Genomic DNA, 5,000 nt, shown 5'->3' with positions numbered 1-5,000 from the left:
TAAGCCTTCCCTTCTCACTGTTTCTTTTTTTATCCAAGTAGGCGTCAGATATACTTCTAAGGGCTTTTCTTCTCCTCAAGTGTACATACTTTTGAGCACTTAATAAACCATACTTGTCTGAAAACTTACACCCCAGGAAAACACCCTCCAAAAGTTTCTGTTTTCATTTTTTTGTATCCACAAACAGGCAATCATCCAGACTCAATTGCTAGGCCTATAATTGACTTTTGCTCTTATATCATACTACTACACAACCATCCTTCATTTATCTAATCCAAGTGAAGGCAAGACTCATAACTTACCTCAATCTCTTTCGTTTATTCAATTTGTTCTGTTCCCACTTAACACAATATATTACTACTTCCTCTTCGACTGTCATGAGTTTCAACCCCACAATCTAGGACAAATAGAGAAGATTTGCTGCCTATTCCTTATACTAGCAAACATATGTATACAGATATGCATAAACAAAAAACAAAAAAATCATAAAGTAATTACGTCTACGGGCGTAACCAGCCTCGTTTCACGATCAGAACCAGCTCCGTTTCAGGGAATCCCTTTTCACCCCTACCCACTTCGGAGGGCGGGGGCAAGGTAGGATGAAACCTCGTTATAAACCATCCTATGGGTCCCCACTATAACCTGCCAAGGATCATGCCAATCAGTATCAGCCGTTTTGCCATGATTAAGAATACAAACAGACGGATAGACATTACGCCCCATTATAGTAAGACTAGTGATGCAAATTTTAGGAAATCACAAAATATTTGCTCTTCGTCTTCGAATGCTTCTATGAACACGAAACGGGAAAAAAACTTATGTTTGTGTGAAAAATCATTGAGGATTTTAAAGAGGAAGACTAAGATGAAAATGTCTAAGCTTGAAAATAGCTGGACTTTTACAACCAGATTCTATTTAAACTTATTTATGGTAGCTAAAAAAAACAGATGTTCCGTAATAAATAGCCTGTGTAATGACTATAAATGAAAGGTTTATCTTTTTTAAATTAGCGTTTGCTGCACCTTTGTTTACTTTAGGCAAAATAAAGCAATTTAAACACCAAATATTAAAACCCAAAACATAAACGTGTTTCGATATCAAATATTGAAACGTTACTGCTCAGTTTAATGGAATTTTTAATAACATTTTTTTTTTTATAAAACTTCATGAAAAGCTATGAGAATACGCCACCGAATGGTTTGCTCGTATTAATGTTGAATTATGCAGTGAAGCCTCAACGTAAACATTACAAATGATTATTTTAAACATTAGAAATGTACATTTTTATGAATTCGTCCTCTGAGAAAAATTACCCATGGTAGTTATCTGCAATAAATATAATTTTGTTTAAAATCATTGTTAGGTTAGGAGCATCATGCAAAAGAAAGACAATAAATAAATAAATAAACAAATAAATAATAAATAAATAAACAAATAAATAGATAAATAAATGAATAAATAAATAAATATATAAATAATAATAATATAATATATATAATATATATATATATAATATATAATATATATATTATATATATATATATCCTATATATATATATATCATGACTACTCTTTCAATTAATCAAAAATGGTATTCATTAACACTTAAAACTCTATACTAGATCCCAATTAACGACTACGTGATCCTTAATTAAGGGATCTGTAAAAGGTTCTATTTCCATGATCACTAAATGATAAAAAATATCACACCAAAAAAGACGAGACGAGTCTGGGATAGTATTCAATTTAACATCGCTTAGTTAATGCGCACGATTAGCACGACGTGATGAAATATTAGGCTATAACACAAGTTACAACGCATGGCGAGTTGGTATGGCGTTTTTACGTTGCATGGAACCAGTCGTTATTCAGCCGTGGGACCAACCAACGCCTTTACTTGATTTCCGAACCACGTTGAGAGTGAACATCTATCACCAGAAATACACATCTCTCACACCTCAATGGAATGCCCGAGAATCGAACTCGCGGCAACCGAGATGGAAAAACCAACACCATACCGACCACGCAACTAAGACGCTTGAGAGTGTACAACAGAAACATGTCTTACCTACATCGCTCCTGGGAAGGAAGTAGTCTCTTGGCGGGCGGGCGGGCGTTCGCTACATGCGGTAGCCAGTTAGATTTCATTTTCCAAATTCAAGTACCACGTAGTCATTATTCAACGTAACAGTTCCGATACAAAATGCGGTGACAACTTAAACTGTGGAAGAGGTTCCCCACGATTCCTGTCAGAAGCAGACTCGCAAACGTACATAAATGCATTACACATGAGAAAGAACCACTCGTCCATGCGCCTGCTTTACTTTTTCGCGACTAGATTCGGAGACCGCTGCAGATTCATAAGTTAGGTAAATTATCTATTTTGTATACGCACACACATATTACTGGTAATCTTCTTGGAGATTCAAATTAGTAAATTATGTATGGGTAAACGCACACACATATATAGTTCTGGTAATCCTCTTAGGAACGAAGACATGGTAATTCAGTTGTATTCCACATAGGAAAATGAAAAATGGTATGTCTCAGAAAATGCCCAAAGGTTTCGTCCTCCAATGGACCTCTTCTTGGAGCGTTTATTAAGGAAAGAGATAAAGTTTACTCTTTCCTTAATAAACGCTCCAAGAAGAGGTCCATTGGAGGACAAAACTGTTGGGCATTTTCTGAGACACACATTTTGTTTTTTTTCATTTCCCTATGTGGAATACAACTGAAAACATACACACACACACACACACACACACACACACATATATATATATATATATATATATATATATATATATATATATATATATATATATATATATATTATTATATAATATATAATATATACACACACATGTACGAATAACAATAAATATGCTGCAATGGTTAACAAATAAGTCAGAGAGGCCCATAAACAAGAGCTATTATCATAACAGTCGACATGGAATGCGCTGCAAATAACGTTCCGCAAATGTGAGAGTGAGTAACGTACGATCATGTACGGATATAGCGGCAAATTTATTTTCAGCTTGTAATGACAAGCACGTCAGATATGTGCGTCTCATTTTTCATGCAGCGCGACATTTTTATTGTCTTCCTTTAGCTGAAATGAGAGAAAAAAATTCGTTTCTTTTTCGCTGTTCAGCCTGCAATTATTTCACATCATTAGGGCTGGGAATTTTTTTTATGTTTTCAAAGTAATGTGAGTGAAGCTATTTTTTTCTTTTTACTGTTTGGCCCTCTCTCTTTCTCTCTCTCTCCTCTCTCTCTCTCCTCTCTCTTCTCTATCTCTCTCTCTCTCCTCTCTCAAAAATGCTTCTCTCTCTTCTCTTCCCCTCCCTCTCAAATGATGACACGGTTTTGTGTTTTTACAGTGAAAAATTTTTTTTACACGCTTTGGTGTTCACAGTGAAAAAAGGGTGACACGGTTTGTGTTCACAGTAAAAAAAATGGTAACACGGTTTGTGTTCACAGTGAAAAAATGGTGACACGGTTTTGTGTTCACAGTGAAAAAATGGTGACACGGTTTGTGTTCACAGTGAAAAAATGGTATTTGCCGCAAAATGGTATTGAATTTTTGCGGTGAGTTCTCATAAGTCGATCATTCTTCCGATATACAACTCCCGAAATGAAATTTCAAATGTCAACTTTCCGAAAAAAATACAAATTCTTTTCTTCTATCTCTTTTGTACCTCTTCCACTTGCTACAAAATTCCTCTTCCTCTCTCTCTCTCTTCATCTCCTCTCTTCTTTTGTCTCTCCCTGCTCTCTCTCTCTCTACTCTCTCTCTCTATCCCTCTCTCTCTCTCTCTCTCTCTCTATCTCTCTCACTCTCCTTTGTATGAAATTTTGTATGATACCTGCTTCTTTTTCGTCTCTTTTTCTTTTAATTCTCATACTCACATCTTTCTCTTCCTTTCTCATTCTTGATCACCCTTTTTAATATCATTTCTGACTTTTGCACTCATCTCTTTTTCTTTTATTCTTGATCTTAACTTTTTATCTTTCATCTTCCCTTTCTCACTTTTCTTGATCACACTTTTAATATCATTTCTCGACTTTTTCATCATTCTCATCCTTATCAATTCTTCCGTCGTTCTCTTACTGATAGACACATTTTGCTCTTCCAACTCCTCATACTCTGCTCCCTCTTCCCTTCTCTCTTCCGCTCTTGTTATTCTTCTTTTTCCCGATCTAATTCATCATCTACTCTCCATCTCCTTTTCTCGCTTAATCTCTCTTGGTATTCTTTTTCTTCTTCTTCCGCTCTCTCATTCTCCTCCTCCCTTCTTCCTCTTCTTCCCGCTCTTTGGTTATTATACTTCTTCCCGATATCCTTATTCATTTATCTCCCACTTCTTTCTACTTCTCATCCTTAACATCTTCCTCTCTTGTTATTCTTCTCTTCTCCTCTCCACATTCATTCATCTTCCTTGCTCCTTCTCTCCTTTCTCTCTCTTCCTCTCTCTGGTTATTCTTCTTCTTCCCGCTCTCCTCATTCATCTCCCCCACCCTCTCTCCCCGCAGACAGAGATGGCTCTGATGTACGACGCGGTGACACCTCTTCGCGAAGGCTCTGGGAGATCTGGACAGATCTCGCCCGATTGAAGTGGCTCGGCTCGACTGCGAAGGAGACGAGACCTGGATTTATGGAAATTCTCTCGTTAATTACATGAAATGGGTAAGTGACCGCTATCTCTCATACAAAGGATGGGCGCTAAATGAAGAAAAAAAACTGCGGGTTATTTTTTTTTAACCACAGGAGAACGGGTCAATTTTTTAACACAGGAACACTGGTGTTTTCATTTTTTTTAACATCGGAAAACTGGGATTTAATTTTTTTAAAAGCAGGAAAACTGGGGTTTTCATTTTTTTAACAAAGGAAAACTGGGGTTTTCATGTTTTTTTAACACACTGGGGTTTTCATTTTTTAACAGGAAAACTGGGGTTTTCATTTTTTTAACACAGGAAACTGGGGTTTTGTTTTCATT

General features: G+C 36.3%; 1 pseudogene; it reads left to right on the top strand.

Annotated features, from left to right (window-relative positions):
- Positions 1–5,000, top strand: part of LOC135206877 (glutamate receptor ionotropic, kainate 2-like) — a 41,602-nt pseudogene that overhangs the window by 13,125 nt on the left and 23,477 nt on the right.

This window comes from Macrobrachium nipponense, chromosome 31 (assembly GCF_015104395.2).
Source record: "Macrobrachium nipponense isolate FS-2020 chromosome 31, ASM1510439v2, whole genome shotgun sequence".
NCBI lineage: Eukaryota > Metazoa > Arthropoda > Malacostraca > Decapoda > Palaemonidae > Macrobrachium > Macrobrachium nipponense.
The sequence above is the reverse complement of the archived record's forward strand: the minus strand, read 5'-3'. Positions and strand labels throughout refer to the sequence as shown.